Source organism: Hemitrygon akajei, chromosome 20 (genome assembly GCF_048418815.1).
Source record: "Hemitrygon akajei chromosome 20, sHemAka1.3, whole genome shotgun sequence".
NCBI classification, from domain to species: Eukaryota; Metazoa; Chordata; class Chondrichthyes; order Myliobatiformes; family Dasyatidae; genus Hemitrygon; species Hemitrygon akajei.
The window spans coordinates 42,448,790-42,468,377 of record NC_133143.1 but is presented as its reverse complement, the minus strand read 5'-3'; positions in this window follow the sequence as shown (position 1 = coordinate 42,468,377).

Below are 19,588 nucleotides of genomic sequence, written 5' to 3'. Positions count from 1 at the left end.
TCTGGTTATTAAAAGGAACCTCCTTGGGGATATGGGTGCAATCAATGACTGAAAGGGGCCGATAATGAGAGATGCTCAAAAAAATGCAAACTAAAAATGTTAAGAAATTGAATTTGAATATTCAGAATGGTTGAAGTTGGATTTTTTTATATGTCTTTGTGAAAGCCATGTCTTCACTAATAGATGTGTATTTTAATCCTTTATCAACATTCCAGACCAAATTCAAGCACTCATCCTTGGTCACAATGATGCCTCCAGTTATGGAATTGTGCCATTGGATCATTACTGAGGTACCCAAGGAAGATTATCTCGGAACCCATACTGGGAAAAAAACCACTTCTCTTAGTTTTAACAAAATCGATTGAGTTTGAAAAGTTTTGAAGCAGCCTGCAGGGAGTTCTGAAGCTGCTCAAATAGTCACTTGATAGCACAATGCATATTCATCAACAGAAGATCTACAATCCACAATCAGCTGTGCTGGATCCATTGTTATTTGTCATCTAGATAAATGACTTAGATCATAATGTGGTAGACTAGATCAGCAAATATGTGGATAATACCAAGATTAGGGACATAGTGACCTGTGAGGAAAGCTGTCAAAACTTACAGCATGATCTTGACCAGTTGGAAAAATAGGCCAAGAAATGACAAATGGAATTTAATGCAGACAAGTGTGAGGTGTTGCTCTGAAGAAGGACAGACCAGGGGAAGACTTACGCCATGAATGGTAGAGCTATGAAGTGTACAGATACATAAATCCTTGAAAGTGGATTCATAGGCAGATAGAATCAAAAAGAGAGCTTTATAGATCAGGGATTTCATTGGGATTTTATGCTGAAGTGGTACAAAACATTACAGAGGCCTAATTTAGATTACTGTGCACAGTTCTGATTACCTACATGCAAGAAAGATATCAATAAGATTGAAAGAGTGCAGGGAAAATTTACAATGAACTTGCCAGAACTTGAGGACCTGAGTAAAAGTGAAATGTTGAATGTGTTTGGATTTTACTCCCTGAAAGGTAAGAGAATGAGAGGAGATCTTACAGAGTTATACAACATTATGAGGCATTTGATACTGGGAATGCATGCAGGCTTTTTCCCTTCAGGTTGGGTGAGACTAGAACTAGAATTCATAGGTTTAGGCTGGAAGGTGAAATATTTAAGAGGAATCTGAGAGCAAACGTCTTCACTCAGAGGGAGGTACAAGTGTCGAATGAGATGCCAGTGAAAATGGTAGATGCAGCTGCGACTGTAACATTTAGGAGAAGTCTAGAGAGGTATATTGATATGAAGGATTTAGAGGGATATGGTATGGTGGAAATAGAAGGGATTAAGATGAAGATCAGGTCATTATGGACTAGATGGACCAAAGAACCTGTTTCTGTGCGGTAGTAGTGAATTTACTCAAATAGAGTAAGACATTCTCCTAAGGGGTTGTCTATTGGTGTGTCCTCAGGTGACAGTAGAGGTGGATTTGGGATCCTCATAGCCTGGTTCAGTGTTGACACAAGTAAGTAGTGGCCTTGGTTAACGGTTGGGTCTGATAGTTGTTCAGTGTCTCCTTTCACATCTGCCACTTGTTCTCTGTGGCACAATGGAGATCTCATGTAGCACAGCTCCTCTTGAACCAATTTCCTCCAGGTGCATCTACTGAGTGCAATGTTCTCCCAGTTTTTAGATGTAATGTTGAACTTCTTCCGGCTGGTTTTGATGTCATCTTTGAAGTGTTTCCTTTGACCACCAAGAGCTTGCTGACCTTCCTTCAAGTGGCAGTAAAGAATCTGTTTGGGTAGTCGTGAGTTAGGTATCAGAATGACATGACCTGGTGGTGTTAGCCCAGGTGGTCTGTCCTGAGAAACATGTTGGTGTGTCCATGTGTTCAGGATGTGTGTCCATCCTTCCAGCTGACCCTCAAATTTTTTTGTAAGTTCAGATCTTCAAAGAAGGTGGTACTGTTTCAGGACTTTCAGATGTCTACTGCAGCGGGTCCATAATTTAGCTCCATATAGAAATGCAGGAAGGGTGACCACTCTACAGATCTAAAGTTTTGTTTGGTCCTGTAGGTCATGGTCTTCAAAGATTATTTTCCTTAAATCTTGCACAGCTTCCACTAGCACCACTCAGGTAGTGGTTTATCTCTGAGTTGATGTCTACTTTTAAGGAGAGAATGCTGCCAAGTTAGGGAAAGTGGTCCACATTTTCAAGGGTGATATTGTCAACATTTATCGAGGCTGCATAAATGGCTGGTTGGGCAGTAGATGATATAGAACCTGCATCATTTTTTTATATTCAAAACAAGACCTAGGACTCTATATGCTGTGGCAAAGGCATTCAGGATACATTAGAGATCTTCTTCAGAGAGTTCTGCGATGACATTGTTGTTCACATACTGAAGCTCCCATGATATTGGTGGTGCTGACCTTGTTCTTTGTGTTGAAACAGTTGAGGTTGAAAAGCTTGCGCTCCATTCTATACATGATTGCGATTCCCTATGGCAGGCGTTGCCCAATGAGGTGAAGGATGGCAGTAATAAAGATGACAAATACGATGGACACAATGATACAATCCTGCTTGACTCGTCTCTGGACAATGAGGGGTTCTGATTCAGCCCTACTGTTGCTGAGTACGGTGGCTGACATACCACCATGCAGTTGCCTCAGTATCCATAGGTACTTGTCAGGGAAGCCATGTCTTGATAACATACACCAGAGAACTTAGTAGTCAACCATATCAAATGCCATTGTCAAGTCTATGAAAGCCCAGTACAAGGGTTGTCTTTGTTGACAGCATTTTTCATGTAATAGGCATGCTGTAAGATTATGTCTGCGGTACCACTACATGAGCAGAAACCACATGTGATTCAGGGAGTACATCTTCAGACAGCAAAAGTAGTCAGTTAACAAGGATACACACAAGTGGTTTGCCTAGAAGAAGGCACGTATGTTGTGTAAGAATGCTGGTCCACCTTCTTTGAAGATCCCTGCTGGGATCCTGTCAGGACCAGTGGCATTTTGTTTTTCAGGCTTCTCAAGACATCATGGACCTCTTTCATACAGCGAGGTTCTCCCATAGCCTCTCTCACAGGTCTCTGGAGGATTTGGTTAGTAACCTTTGGGTCAGCAGTGCTGTCACAGTCAAGAAGTTCTTGAAAGTGTTTTCTCCGTCAATCAATAATATCTCCTGATCCTTTAGAAAGTTCTTCCCATCCTTTTAGTGCAGGGGGTTTAATCCTAGGTAATTAGGACCACAGACTGCTTTGGTGACACTGTAGAAGCCTTTGGCTTCACCACAGTCTGCCAGTCTCTGGATTTGCAGGTCCTCCTCAATCCATCTAGGATTCTTTAGCTTCTTTACTCTATACTGGATCTTTGCCTTGGCTCTGGAGTAAGCTTCTCTGTGGGCCTTGCTGCCAATGTCATTCTGCCAGACATAAAAGGCTTTCCTTTTCTTGGAAATAAGTTGCTCCATCTCCATGTCAGTATCATAAAACTAGTCCTAATGTTTTCTGGACTGGTACCCAAGGATATTTTTTCAGGAATTGAGGATGGTGGATTGAAGCAGATGCCAGTGTTCTTTGATAACCTTCAGATATTCTTGTTGGAAGTTTCCCCAAATGAGGCCTAAAGATACTGTTGGGTGGCAGTGTCAAGCAGACTCTCAAGTTTTAGTCTTGGCCAGATCTGCTTCTTTTTCATGAGACTGATGGAAGAGATGTCACTGTTTAGATTGGACTGTTGCCAAGATGCCTCGGATGTATTTCTTTTGTGGAGGAGAGTGTTTGTGATGGGCTCAGTACATGTAGAGAGAAGTAGCACGCCATATGAGCTGATGCTGCCAATGTCTTCTTTTCCTGGGTTCAAAGGTTGTAGTCCCAGTTGACCCTGGCACTGAAGTCCCCTAAGAAAGTTACCTTATCCTCCTTAGGAATATATGATAGTGTCACATCTAGGCAAGCACAGAAGGCCTCTTTTTGATACTCATGTTAGTCCAGAGTTGGTGCATATACTCATAACAGTTACCCGTGATTGTTGGCAAGCCCCACATGGATCACCATGAGACATTCACTGATTCCCACAGGAAATTCAGAGACTATCTTCTCTGAGGATCATCACCTTTTCATGGTAGATAGGCTTGTGAATTCCTGAGATCTTGAGAGCAATACCATCTGGAGTTCAGCTCTTGGTTTGGTCACCCGTGGGTGATAAGGTCATTGGGGAGGTTCCAGACAAAGAAAAATCCAACCAAGACTTCAATAGTGACAGAAGATGATGAAACATCATAACATCAGGGATGGCAGAGGAAGGCTGCAGCAGTGAAAGATACCTAGTCATCTTGCACTCCAAGCGGCTGGACCCTGACCCTGATCGTATGGTGGCTGCCCGTGCATCAGCCTCCCCACGTTAAACAAAGTCACACACTGGCATCCTCTGTGAGGGGAATCCATAATATCCTGCAGTAAGCCATCTGGTGATCAAAAAGTGATGAAGGGGGCTGAAAGCAGCTATTCACGAGCTGGCAGATAGGGCAATGAGTGTTTAATCCAGTCACTGGGCTCTTGGACTGAGGCAGACAGGGCACTTAGGGAGCTGCCCTGTTCAGAATCCACTCTGCTCAACCTATTTGGGAAAGTTGCTGAAGAATAGCCTGCCTCAACCTGTCTTGACTGGATGACCATGTCAGAGGGATCACTGTATGTGGTCAGAAACAAAGGCACGTAACCACTGGAGCCTGGGACGTGCACATTCTGATAGATAGTGCAAACAGAGATCGACCGGAAAGGAAAACTGCAATCATCACCAGAGAACTGAGGAGATGCCAGACTGACCCAGCTGCTGTTTCTGAAACCAGTCTGGCAGACAAATGGCAATTGAGGGAGGAGAGTTGTGGTTACACTGTCTTCTGGAAAGAGAAAGCAGCTGACCAGCCCAGGATCCACAGTGCTGAGTCTGCAGTAAGCAACCAGCTTGTCAGTTAATTCCCTGAACTTCCCATAGGGATCAATTCTGTGCTGTAGTACAGTAGGACTCTGTAATCCAGCACAACGTGATCGAAATTCTACTGTGGTTTTTCAAGATAGTCACAGACAGAAATTTGAGACACAGTTTATATTGATACAGCAGAAATATGCTTTGGATAATTAATGTTAACTTTTGGTTTGCAAGTAATGAAGGAATAAGTTCAGGTGTGAGAATGGAAATTGACATGGAATGCCTGGACCAGTTTCACAACTGGCATGATTTCTCCCAGAAATGAATGCCAACACAATCGACTCCTGGCTTAAATTAAATTTTGCACAGTAAGCCACGATTATATCTAGTTTTCAGATTATTATTCCTTATTATATGCCTTTTTTCTTCAATACACTTTTTTTTATTCCCCTTCTTCCTTTTACTTCAGTTTATTTTGTTTCTTTGCCCTCTCGTTCCCTTCAGAAACAATCTCACAGTTGCCTACTTAAAGAATTCTGTCCAAGGCCCCTCTTGAATTGATTAAATGGAGAAGGAAAGGGGAGCCCAAAGTCATTGAGTCTCACTTCCTCTCCTCTTGCAATGATATGGGGAAGCCGCCACAGTGGTGCCTGCAGAAATGACATCACATCCTCCCAATGCTTTGGAGCAACATGTCACATTTGTATGTAAGAGCAAATTATCACTATTTGATAAGAGGCACATTAAAATCAATTATGTATCTCCCAGTAGAACACACCATAATGCAGGAAAATTAGTTATATTAGGATTGTAAATGTTTATGGTTCATGTTCTGATTGGCTGTTCAAACGGAATACCCAATCAAAATCTCTCTTTACAAATGCCTCTTATGATGCTGTGATATTGAACAATCTATTGCTCAGCTAATGCAAGTGACTTACCCAATACAAGTAACTCATTCAAACCACACGGGGAGTTTTACCATCTATCTTCACCTCTCTCCTTCATTGGATCTTTTTTTTTAATACATACCAGTTCTTCCTTCTGGAAAGTGCTATTGAGTTGTTGAAACAAAAATTTCATGCCACCTTAAAAGTTTTTTTTCCCCCAAGAAATCTGATTAGCCATTCTAGTTAGCCTCCCCTAGACCTCTCTATCTATAACTCAGTCTCTGCACTGCACTGTGAACACTTTAAACCATTTTTAATAATGCTGTTTACATTGTAAACGCATGCTTGTGTAGGTTTACACAAATAAAACAAAGTGAGGCAATTTATGTTCGATGAAACCCACAGCACATTTATTGAACTCCAAAACCTCCACACAAGAGTACGCTAAAAATCTTTGTGTAAAAACTTCATCGTGTCAGACCAGCCTCTTAAAGCGAAACCCAAACTCAGTGTTTGTGAATTATGTATGTTTCTCCCAATTCCATTACCCTGTACAGGACCCTGCCCCCCCCCCCCCACAGGATTCACTAAAACAGGCATTCTGAGTCTGTCTGGAGCTCAGACCACCAGTCTGGCTCAGGTCCTGTGTTCCATGAGTGGGGGACCAGCAAGTGCCTCTGGCTCATCAACAGGTGTGTAGACACGCTCATATGGTCATGTTGTGATGCCCTGGGTATGGCGGCAGAATACTCCAAATCTTATTGGGCCAGCTTAGTGCGATGGACCAAAATATATTCAGCTTTATCTGTTTTATCTACAACAAAAGTCTTTTCTCCCTATACAAAAACATGGAACAAACCATTACAGGCGGGCCTAAAGAGATATAGGTGTACATCATGGGAGACAAAAACAGACGAGGCAGAATGTAGTTCAACAGGAACCCAAGAGTGCTGTACGCCCTACTGAAAGGCAGGAATGGGTGCAAAGGAACTGAATTTACTGAGGAGGGTGGAATGCTGTTGAGTGGCTGACCAGGCAGCCAGGGCATCAGGAATGAAATTTCCTGGCACTCATAATGCCAACTCCACCACCGACATGTCCTCTTTTGGAGAAGTTCGGAGCCCCAGCAGGACCCACCGGAGACGATTATGCCAACAATCTTCTGTCAGGGAAGCCCTCAGATCAGCCTTAAAGGAGCAGTGAACCCGCTCGCATAGGCCATTGGACTGCATGTGATATGGCGTGATGTGAAGTAGCCTAATGCTGAGGCTCTGGACCATCGCAGCCCAGAGGTTTGAAATGAATTTGGGACCGCAGTCAGAGGAAATATCAGATGGGGTGCCAAACCGAGCAACCCAGGTGTTGATGAATGCCCAGGCCTCATCTTCAGCCATCGTTGATGAAAGAGGGACAAACTCTGGCCACCTGGTGGTATGGTCTACCATGGTAAGAAGATGCGTGAACCCATGGGGGAGGGGGGGGAAGGAGACCAACAGGATCCACGTTGACATGGTCAAACCGTCGCTCAGGGACCTCAAAAAGTGTCAATGGCGCCTGAACATAATGGTCAATTTTTGCCCGCTGGCACTCTACATAGACTACAGTCCAGCCACACACGTCCTTTCTGAGACCATGCTGAACAAACTTTAGTGCAATCAGTTTCAGTAAGGCCTTCTGGGCCAGATGCAAGAGGCTATGTACAGAGTTGAGAACAGTCTGCCTCCAGTTTGTGGGCACGATGGGGCAAGGGTGACTGGTTGAGACATCATAGAGGAGAGAAATCCCAGTTTCCCTGAACTTAATGACTGCCAACCACAGGTCCATGACTCCTATTCAGTTAGCCTGGACCTCTGGCTCAGTAACTTGGTTTGTTGCCATGCCAACATCGTCAACCCCTATATGTCCGGCCTCAGCGGCTGACCGTGAGAGGCAATCAGCCATGACAATAATTTACCCCTTGATATGTCATATATCTGTTGTGAACACAGATATGTAGGTCAGGTGGCGTTACTCCCGTGCAGGTCAAAGGTCTGATATTTTGGCCATCATGAGTACGAGGGGTTTCTAGTCAACAAACGCTGTGAAATGGTGACCCTCTAGAAAAAAATGATAATGGTGGAGAGCTGGAGAGAAACCAGGAAGTTCACGGACAAACGTGCTGTACTTCCCTTCGGGGGGACGGAGCTGCCGGCTGAAGAAGGCAAGCGGCTGCCTCACACGCCCGACCAACAGTCTGTGCACAGCACCTATAGCATAGTCTGAGGCATCAGCAGTAATGGGTATCGGTGCGTTGGGGAGCGGGTGCACCAGTAGGGTCGCGTTAGAAAGAGCTTTTTTTGGTATCATCAAGTGCCCTCGACATGTCTGCTGACCTGTCAAACTCTTGATCAGGAGTACTTCTTTTAAGCGTGCTACAAAGGGGGAGCATAAGTTCAGCAGCTCGCAGAATGAGGCGGTGATAGAAATTCACCATGCCTAAAAACTCCCGTGTTTTCTGTTAGTGCAGGACTGTGTGAAATCCATAATAGCGGCTCACTTTGGTGGGAGGGGTTTTGCACTGGTTGACAACCTGGCATTCAGCAGGGCTAATAATCAACCCGCGTTGGCTTAAGTGCTCAAAAAGTGTGCAGAGATGAGAGATGTGTTCAGATTTGGATGCACTGGTGACAAGTATGTCATCCAGGCAATACAAAAAAGGAAGTCTAAGAAGTCTGCGCTGCATTTTTCAGACCAAACAGCAGGCGCAGAAACTCAGAAAGGCCACACACGGTTATCACAGCTGTTTTGGAAATGCTGTACAACCACACAGGTACTTGATAGTAGCCCCTAAATTTGGAAGAAATTAACTTTCTTGCTAAACATGCCAGAAGTGTGGGATCGGATAACAATCAGGGTGGCGGCCTTGTTAAGGCGTCAGTAATCACCACCATCAGACTTAGGGACCATATGGATGGGTGCAGCCCAGAGGTTATTTGACACTGATATTTATGCACGTTTTGTTCAGGGCTAGACTTTTGACTTTATTTTTATATAATTCTGTATAATTGTAGAATGGTGTTGTTTGTGTTACATGTAGCACCAACACACCACAGCTGTTTGCTGATACATGTAGGTGCATATGGCAAATAAGGGTGATCCTTTTCAGGACCTATGTGCCCTTATAAAGGCCAGTAATTGTTGTCCATCCCTAAATGTCCTTCAGAACATGGTGCTGAGCAATGTTCCTGAACCACATTAGTTGTTTGGTAAAAATACACCTAAGACGGTGTTGGGTCAGGAATTCCAGGATTTAGACCCAGAGGCAGTGAACGGAGGTTGGTAGACTTCCACTAAGGATAATACGTGACTTTGAAAGGAATTTGCATGTGACGTTTTTCCCATGCACCTGACATCCTTTCCTCCTTGCTGGTAGAGTGTACACCACTTGGAGGAGCCCAGTGGAAAACTGCAGTGCCACTTGTCAGGCCACGCCTGACATTTTACTACATTGACAGATTTCCGAGGAGCTACAAGTGGAATGAGCATTGTGCATCAATCAGCTTCTTTAGTTCTGACCATCTATTAGAGGCCGCTGAAGATGGTTTGGCTCAAGACACTATTCTGAGGAAGTCCTGCACAGATGTGTTGGGGCTAGGATGGTTGATATTCAGCCTTTCTTCCTTTATGCATTGTGCAACTCCAGACACTTGGAGTATATTCCCTCGATACCGATTGACTTCATCCAAAATCAGTCAAGTGTTGTAGAGATATATATGGAATATCACCCAACATTCTGAATTCAGCTCTTTACTTCACTTCAGCCATAATGAGGTCTTTAGCTGAGTGGTTCTGACCCAAACTGAAACCTGCTATTGGTAAATAGGTATCACCCAATGACAACTCCCATCCCTTTGTTGATGACTGAGAGTAGCCCGAGTTGGTGGTAATTATTTGGATTGGTTTATGCAAATTTTTTGTAGGCAGGATATAGCTAGTCAATGTTCCACATTGTTAGATAGTTGCCAATGTTATTACTGCACTGGAACAGCAAGGCTGGAAATACAACTGTTCTGGAGAGCAGGTTGCCAGTGCCACAGATGGGATATTGTTTGCCTCATAGCCCTTCCTGCATCCAGTGCTCTCAGCCAGTATTTGGTATCACATAGAGTAAATCGCATTGGCTGAAAACTAGCTTCTGGACTGATGATTTGCTGCAAACACTTCATACTCATTGATTTGTGTAAGTGTATACCTCAGATAAATATTATGTGGAGATTTGTGGCACATATGACTATATGATATATATGTACAATATCTGAAATACATCTTATGGAAATGTTTGTTTGATGATGAACTTCAATAAAAAAATAAATTACGAAAAAAAGGATTGGACTGTCAGATTGGTTAATAGCTTCTCCCTTCAGACTGTGAGACTAATGAATACCCTGCCACCACCGAGGTCTGGTTACTAGGACAGTGAGCTGTTTACTATACTGTTTATTATTTAACTGTGCTATACTTCACTACATGCATTTTGAATTATATTTTATTAACTTACGTTTTGGATTATGTTCTGTGTGTGATATATGTTGTGCGGGTACACTGTGGTCTGGAGGAACGCTGTTTCATTTGGTTGTATATATGTACTGCAAGATGACAATAAACTTGAACTAGGTACCCCTCCACAAAAAAAACTTCAAAATCAATGCATAATCAATAGGTGTAGCATTCAGAGTTCATGGAGCTGTAACTATTACAAAATGCAACCTACCCATTGATTAAATAATGCCTTTCAACATCTGTGATTTGTTTCAGGTATTATTTCCTTAGGAATGCAAACATTGTATACTATTTGCATATTGCTTTACATTTCTTTCATGTTGAATAACATTCAAGCATGCTGATTTATTTTTTCTGGCATGCAATTTTCAGCACATTGACCTAGAGTTCCCATTTGGTTTCCCTTTGCAAATGCCCAGGAAATGGAATAAATGCTTGCATGCACCATATCTTACTAGCAATTGACGCAGTCTGCTAAGTGGTCACCCGCTTAAAATGTCAATTTCTTCTCAGAAAGTTGCATCTCTATAAATCAGAATTGGAATCAGAGTCAAGCTTAATATCACTGTCATATTTCTTAAGATTTGTTAGCTTTGTAGCAACAGTACAATGCAAGACATGATAATATAGAAAACACACTGTGAATTGCAGAATATATATACAGAATAGTTAAATTAAATAAATAGTGGAAAGACATAAATAAAAAAATAGTGAGGTCGTGTTCTTGGGTTCAATATCCATTCAGAAACCAGATGGCAGAGGGAAAGAAGCTGTTCCTGATTCACTGACTGTATGCTTTCAGGCTTCTGTACCTTCAACCTGATGATAACAATGAGAAGAGGGCACATCCTGGATGGTGGGAGTACTTAATGACGGATGGTGCCTTTTTCAGGCATCATTCCTTGAAGATGGCTTGGATACTACAGAGGCTAGTGCCTATGATGGAGCTGACTAATTTTACAACTCTCTGCAGACTACTTCGATCCTGTTTAGTAGCTCCCAGCTCCATTCCAGATAGTGATGCAGCCAGTTAGAATGCTGTCCAAGGTACATCTGTAGAAATTTGTGAGTGTTTTTGATGACAGACCAGATCTCCTCAAATGCCTAATGGAATATAGCAGCTGTCTTCCCCACTTCCTAGCTGCATCGATATGTTGGGACCAGGTCAGATCCTCAGACATATTATCACCAAAGAAGTTGAAATTGTTCACTCTCTCCACATATGATCCATCTATGAGGACTGCTGTGTGTTCCTTCATCTCACCCTTCCTGAAGTCCACAATCAGCTGTTTGTTCTCACTGATGTTGAATGCAAGATTGTTGCTGTGACACCACTCAACTAGCTGGTATATCTCCATCCTGTACACCCTCTCATCACCATCTGAGATTCTGCCAACAATGGTTGTATCATCAGCAAATTTGTTGATGCATTTGGACTATGCCTAGCCACACAGTCATGGGTCTAGAGAGAGTAGAGCAGTGGGCTAAGCACACACCCCTGAAGTGTGCTAGTGTTGATCGTCAGTGAGGTGGAGAAGGAATCCATTTGTGGAGATCGTATCACATTCAAGGCAGATTTGAGAAATTTGAGAGGCAAACAAAAGAAAATCTGCAGATGCTGGAAATTCAAGCAACACATGCAAAATACTGGGGGATCTCAGCGGGCCAAGCAACAACTATGGAAAAGAGTACAGTCCACGTTTTGAGCTGTGACCCTTCAGCCAGGTCCCTGCTGAAGGGTCTCGGCCCAAAACTTCGACTGTACTCTTTTCCATAGATGCGGCCTGACCTGCTGAGCTCCCCTAGCATTTTGTGTTAAGTTGCAAGCACTTAATGGCCCCTTTATTAGGTACAGGAGTAGTCTTCTGCTGCTGTACCCCATCCACTTCAAAGTTCAATGTGCTGTGTGATCAGAGATGCTCTTCTGTCCACCGTTGATGGCTATTTGAGTTCCAAATATTAGTCTGAGAAGGGAAACTTTCTGCAGACAGGTTCTGCGCTGCTAAAACAGAATACCAAACAAAATTTGAACACAATGTTCAAATTAACCACAAAATGTTCAAATACACATACAGTATTTGAGATTCATGTTCAAAAAGCATTATTTTATTAATGGACCATGTAGTTTGCAATATAGAAAAAGGGCTGACTATTGCCCATCCATCATATCCCTATAGCAAGACAGTTGTTACTGGATTTTGACTAGTCTGATTTTGATTGAAGGATTGATATATCTATGAGGAAAACTTTGGATTTTTTTTTGCTTCTGTTAAAATTGCTCACAGGTGTGGGCATCATTATTGAAACTATCTTACATCTCTAAGTGCCCAGAGCTACAAGGATAGAGATGAAAGGATGATTCTGGTGTGGAGGAAGACCAAAAATACAGGACATGAGGGACCATGGAGAAAGTTGAGATACGTGGCACTGAAGAGACACGTCTCTGTGAAGAAAGCAGAAACACAACAGACTTTTTGGGAGGGTGGAGCTGTAGTGTGCTATGGAAACAGAGGACTTGGAGGTCCTTGTGAGGACAAGAGGCAAGGTGGGAAAGAGGGTTGAGGGAAGGATGGTGACCTTGTCACCTATGGGTAAGTTAGAGATGGTGAAGGCTGCTATGAGCTAGTTTCAAACAGTATGTGTGTCACAAAACTGGATCCTCTGCTGAGGCAGTAGTCAACTTAAAAGTACAATTAGTGCATTTTTAGTTGTAATATCATGTTAATGACTGTGCATCCCAGAATTTGTATGCACAGCATCTGATTACTTGTAGATTACTCATTCCCCAATGCTGCTCAATTTATTTCAAAGGGAGTCACATACCATTAATCAGTAATAAATGCTTTGAAGCTGTGATGCATTGGATTGAAATAATCCGGAGCCATTTTGAATAGGAAAATATCACCTTGAACGATAATTCTAAGGGGTACTCTGAGTAAGAATTGAACTATTTGTTTCTCAGATTTTCAGTAGGTGATTAATACATCATATAAAATAACAGAAAGATATCCAGAAAATGTAGCAATTGCTTCTTTTGATTGTTAAATCATGACAGACAGTGCTTCTTGAAGCAATTATCATCTCTTTGACCCAATATTGAAGTTGAAGGATTAACTGTTGTGTGAATGAATACTATACACCAAAATCAATCCTTGATTTACAATGGAAATCAAAAGTGTGTAGAGAGGCAAAACAGCAAAATTATCTTTGTGAACCCATTTACTTAGATTTTTTTTTAAAAATTGTCTAATATAACAAGGCTTCAATATCAAACTTTCATTAAGGCTTTTCAGGTCAAACCCAATATTAGTAATGTTTTAGTAATCAAGTAATTTTACTGTGGTATCCAAAGATGAGATCTGTATAATTACCAGAATGGAGAATTTGAAGAATTTTGGTCATAAGGAATATATTACAGAAAACCATCTGTTGATGTTGCCTCATTCGTAGAAAACAGAAACTCAGTTGAGGTGAGAGATGTGCAAAAAAGCTTGCTGATTAAGCTGAGATCTAATGGCTAAATGTAGGCCCCACTGATGAAATAATGTAAAAAGAAAATGTAACTGGATATGAAGAATCTCCTGAGTTCAAGGTGGGATCTGCTGTCTCTGCACTAGATGGAACAGAAACATCTGACAGGATGGGTAGTTTGTGCAGTGATTCACCTCTCGTGGTTGCCCTGGTTTTCTTTTCATGTGCTCCCAGTAGGGTTCTTTGACAATGTAGCGGTTCTGATATATCTCCTGAATGGGTAGGGAGGGGAGGGGGAGATAAGGGGAGATGATGTTTCCAGCAGTCCTCGTTATTCATGGCAGGGTCTTGCGATCGGATGCATTGCATTTCCCATACCAAATGGTGATGCAGCTGGTCAGGGCCCCCTCAACAGTGGTCCAGTAAAATGGAGTGGGGGAGGGTGCCTCACTTGCCTCAGCCTCCGCTGGTAGAAGAGATGCTGCTTTGCTCCCTTGGCTTAAGAGGCGGTGTTGAGAGACCAGGTGAGATCATCCATAAGGTGCACACCCATAGTCCTGCTGTTCTTGACTCTCTTCATGGAGAAGCCCATGTTGGCTGCCCCTGCCCTAACTCACAGACCAACTCTCATACTGCACTGGTCACGTTTCATCTTTTATTGCTGCTGTTTCACATGTTTAAATGGCTGCTTATTTTACTTTAAATCCAGTAACATTGTACTGTCTTACATAAGCATGCACCTCCCACCTTATGCCAACCTGTCAACCTGACAAGCCACTCAGGGACCTGAGGTAGTATCACTTTGTGGCTTTAAGTGCTGGAGCATAACTATATGTGTTGTGTATTGTGTTTTGCACCTTGGTCCCAGTACAACGATGTGTATGGTTGAACAACAATGAACTTGAAGCTGAATTTGAAACATGGCATCAGAGTTCTCAGTGCCAACCTCTGCAAAGCAAGAGCCTTGCTCTATTACAGTGCCAGAGACTCAGGTCACGTTCCACCCCTGTCTCTGAGAAGTTTGCATGTTCTCCCAATGATCAGGTAGGTTTCCTCCCACATTCCAAAGATGTAAGAGATAATAGGCTAATTGGACACATGGGTGTAATTGGGTGGCACAAGGTTATTGGCCTGTTGCTGTGTTATATCTCTAAATAAAAAAATAAACAAACAGCACACCCACCTGTTTATTATTTATTGTAAATGCCTGCACTCTTTTGTGCACTTTATGCAGTCCTGAGTGGGTCTGTAGTCTAGTGTAGTTGTTGTGTGTGTGTTTTTTTTCTCTCTGTGTTGTTTTTTTTTACGTAGTTCAGTCTAGTTTTTGTACTGTGTCATGTAACACCATGGTCCTGAAAAACGTTGTCTCATTTTTACTGTGTACTGTACCAGCAGTTATGGTCGAAATGACAATAAAAGTGACTTGACTTGACTTGACACCAACAATAAAGGAGAAAACCAAAATATTGTGGACCACTTCCTTTATCTCAGAAACTACCGTATGTCTTTGTGACTACAGATGTCAATTATGAAATTCATTATTTCCTTTAGTGGACAGTACAGATTTGCTCATCTGAAGAAAAGGATTTGTGGAAGTTGTGTAAGGCAAGGATTAAAATAATGTCCAGATAAGAATAGATTGCAAGTAGAGTATAACCAGCCCAGTCTTTGAAGAGTATAGTTTCCTGTTGCACACCAGGAATCTGGAGACGAGATAAACGATCCACAAACAGCAACTAAGAGACAATTGATTTACTAATTTCAAAGTATCATCCGTTGTCAGCTTGTAGTTTCTATTGGCTTTTAATGCCTGTGTTGTGAATGCTGATTGTAACGTCTGGATCTACTTCTTTAGAGCAATGACTCCCCTTAGCACTACGTATGGACTGTTGTCCATGCAAGTGTATTGATCTGTTGGCTACACATACACATTAAGCTCCCTCCCCCTCTCCTTCTCCCTCTCTCACTCACTCTTGCTCTCGCTGCAATGTGAATACACCAGTTAAAGCCATCTCCCGCACTTGAGCGTCTATTTAATTGATATGTAATTGCACAGACACAAAACATTGGCAATCAGTACGAACTTGAATGTCAGAGAATATCTCCAACTACATTGAGAGTTATGGGACAATTACAGGACAAGACTGTCAGAGGAAAGAGTCAAACAGTATGGGGAAAGTCATCATGGATTATAACAAAAGGACGCATGAGTAACTGCATAGTACACAGTGAAAGATCCATTACTAGCAAACTTAAAGTGAAAATAATGTGACAATGGCTTTAGTCAGGAAAGTTGATGAATTCAATAGAGCTAATGAAGGTCATATATCAAGAGAGCTGAACTGTTTTGTAACACAGACAACGTGCAGGAGCAAAAGAAATCCCTTACGCTTCTTAGCTTAATAAGTGCAAGAATGTACAGTCTCTTGAGTATCTTAATAACCCCCGCAAAGCCAGCAAGCAAGACATTTGATGAAATATTTACAATTTTGCAAAATCACTTGAGCCCTAAACTACTGGTAATAGCTGAGAGATTTAGATTTTACAAAAGAAACCAGTCAAAGGGTACAAGCATTTCTGAATACAATGCAGAACTACGCAAACTTTCCCAGTGCCATGACTTTAGAGATGAACTTTCTGATGCATTAAGGGATAGGTTTATTTGTGGCATGCATAGTCAAAGCACTCAGAAGAGGCTACTGTCCAAAGAAGACCTAAGCTTTAAATGGACATTGATCATTGCAATATTATTACAGACTGCAGCAAGGGATGTAGCAAAACTACAGAAAAAGAGGCTAGAAAATGTCTCTGAATGGTACAAAAGCCGAAAATGTTATCTATGTGGCAAATCTTCCCATGATGCAAATAACTGTTGGTTCAAAGAAAAAGTATTCAAAAAGTGTCATAGACGAGATCACATAGAATGTGCAAGGAAGACAAACAAGTGAAAAGTCTTAAACACAAAACTAAAAAAAATTCATACAATGACTGAATGTGAAACAGAATCAGACAGCATAGAGTCTGACAAAGGAGAATTGTCATTGCTAGACTGCATAATATTACAAAAGCAAAGCACAAAATCATATGGATCACAATAAATGTGCCTGCTGTAAAACTGAAAGTGGAGCTGGATACAGGGTGAGCTTTGTCTATAATTTCAGAGCTGCCTTCAACAGATGGTTTTCTAAGCTGCCACTAGAAAAGACCTTTGAGATGATAAAGACCTACACAGGCAAAAATCTTCCTCCCAAGGGCAAATTGAAAGTGAATGTGATGCATGCAGGCCAAACACAGCAGTTAGAGCTTTATGTATTGAAAAGTGGAGGGCCAACACTTTTCAGATGTGAAAGATTGAGAAAAATACAACTAGACGGCCACTCAGTCAAAGCTTTCAATGTGACATCAGCAGGCAATTGCACCCCAGATGTTAGCATTAGACCAAGATTGGAACAGCTGCTTAACGCTAATGAGAAGGTGTTTATGAAAGGTATTGGTTAACTCAAAGGCATGAAGGAACAGAATTGAAATGAATGAAACAGCAACACCAAGATTCCAAAAGGTGCTTCCAGGGCCTTATGCACTACTTCCTAATGTGGATGCTGAACTGCAGAGCTTGGAGGCATCTGGAATTCTCTCCAAAGTTGAGTCGAGTGGTTGGACCACACCATTATCCTGATGATCAAGAAAGGGAAGGTTGGAGCCATTTGCTGATGTGGGGATTTCTAAGTGAGCAACAATCCTGTGCTATGTACTACTCAGTATCTCCTGCCATGAATAGAAGACATTTTTGCATCTTTGAAGGGTGGAGTAAGGCTTTTGAAAATTGATTTGTCACAAGCCTATCTGCAAATAGAGATTGGGGAGTCAAGCAGGAAGCTCCACAAAATCAACACTCACAAGGGACTGCTCTCGTATAATCATCTCATCTTTGGCATTGCAGTAACTCCAGCAATTTGGCACAGAGTAATGGACACAGTGCTCCAAGATATCCCAGGAACACATGTTATCTTGATAACATCATCGTGACTGGCAAGAATGATGAAGTGCACCTCAGAATCTTGGTAAAGTGCTTACCAGGCTGAGTGAGTATGGTCTGTGCACAAAGAGAGTGAAATGCAAGTTTTTCAAGAATGAAACCTCATATTGTGGACATGTCATTGACAAGTATGGCTTACATAAATCATAAGGGAAGACTGAAACAGTGCTACAGGCACCCAAACCAAAAAATGTGTCACAATAGAGGTCATACTTGGGCCTTGTAAACTACTACCGCCGGCTTCTCCCAAACATTGCTACAGAGCTGCACCTATTGAACGCACTGTTACAGACAGGAGCAAAGTGGGATGGTTAGAAACTTGTGAAAGAGCATTCAAGGAAACAAAGAGATGGATAACATCAGATGAACTTCTTACTCATTATAATCCATCTCTGCCCAACAGACTGGTGTGCAATGCATCCTTTATGGCATTGGAGCCATTTTGTCACACACTATGAAGGGTGGATCTAGACGTCTGATTGTATTTGCTTCAATATCACTGACATGCACAGAATGCAACTACGCACAGATCAACTGAGAGGCCCATTGTCTAGTATGGGGAATAAAGAAGGTCCACTACAACCTCTACAACCAAATGTTTATGCTAGTGATAGATCACCAGATCCTTGTGTCCATTTTCAATCCCAGGAAGGGAATCCCAGTGATGACTACTACTCGGTTACAACATTGGGTGCTATTCCTAGGAGCCCACTCTTTATCTTAATTCAAGGGTAACAAACAACACAGCAATGCTGATGGTTTGTCACATCTTCCATTTCTGGCAACTGAAGAAGAAAGGTTTTCATACTGTGACCCAACAGAGCAGAAATGTTCCACGCTACATTGGTGGATCAGCTGCCATTATCAAATTCTGAAATACAAAGGGAATCAAGGAATGACCCGATGAAATCACCATGCAAGGATGGCCAGCTGATGGTAACTCCATGTTTCCAAAGTTCTCAGTGAGATGAGACTAACTGTCAGTATGTCAAAGTACACCAATGTGTGGATCTCATGTTATCATTCCCTGTATACCAGAGTTTTAGAGAATCTGCATGAACGGCACTGGGGTACAGTCAGGATGAAGAGATTTACACGGAGCTACATGTGGTAGCCAGGAATAGATTAAACATATTAAAGACTTGGCCAAAAGCTGCTTGGAATGCCAAAAAATTCAAAGTGCATGACCACAGGCTCCATTAACCCTGTGAGAGAAGCCACCATCACCATGGCAAAGACTACATATTGACTTTGATTGGACTTCCATGGACTCTATGTTTCTGATCGCTGTGGATGCTCATTCGAAGTGGCTGGAGGTTATATCAATGAAATCAACCACCTCGGCCAAAACCACTTCCGCTCTGAGGACTATCTTCTCCAGAAATGGATTACCAAAGCAAATTGTGAGTGAAAATGGACCACAATACACGTCAGAAGAGTTCAGACTACTCATGAGGAAAAGTGGAATCAAGCATTTCAAGACTGCTCTTCAGCACCCAGCAATAAATAGGATAGCTGAAAGGTTTTTCCAAACCTTCAAGAAGTCCATTAAAGCTGTGAACAAGGAGGACATTTCTCTACACAACAAGGTTAATGATCTCCTTTTTATGTACCAGAATTCTGTTATGTGATGACACATCAAACACTTACAATGCTGTTAATTAGCAGGAATCTGAGATCTTGCATAGACCTCCTGAAACTAGATCTATGGAGAGAAATGCA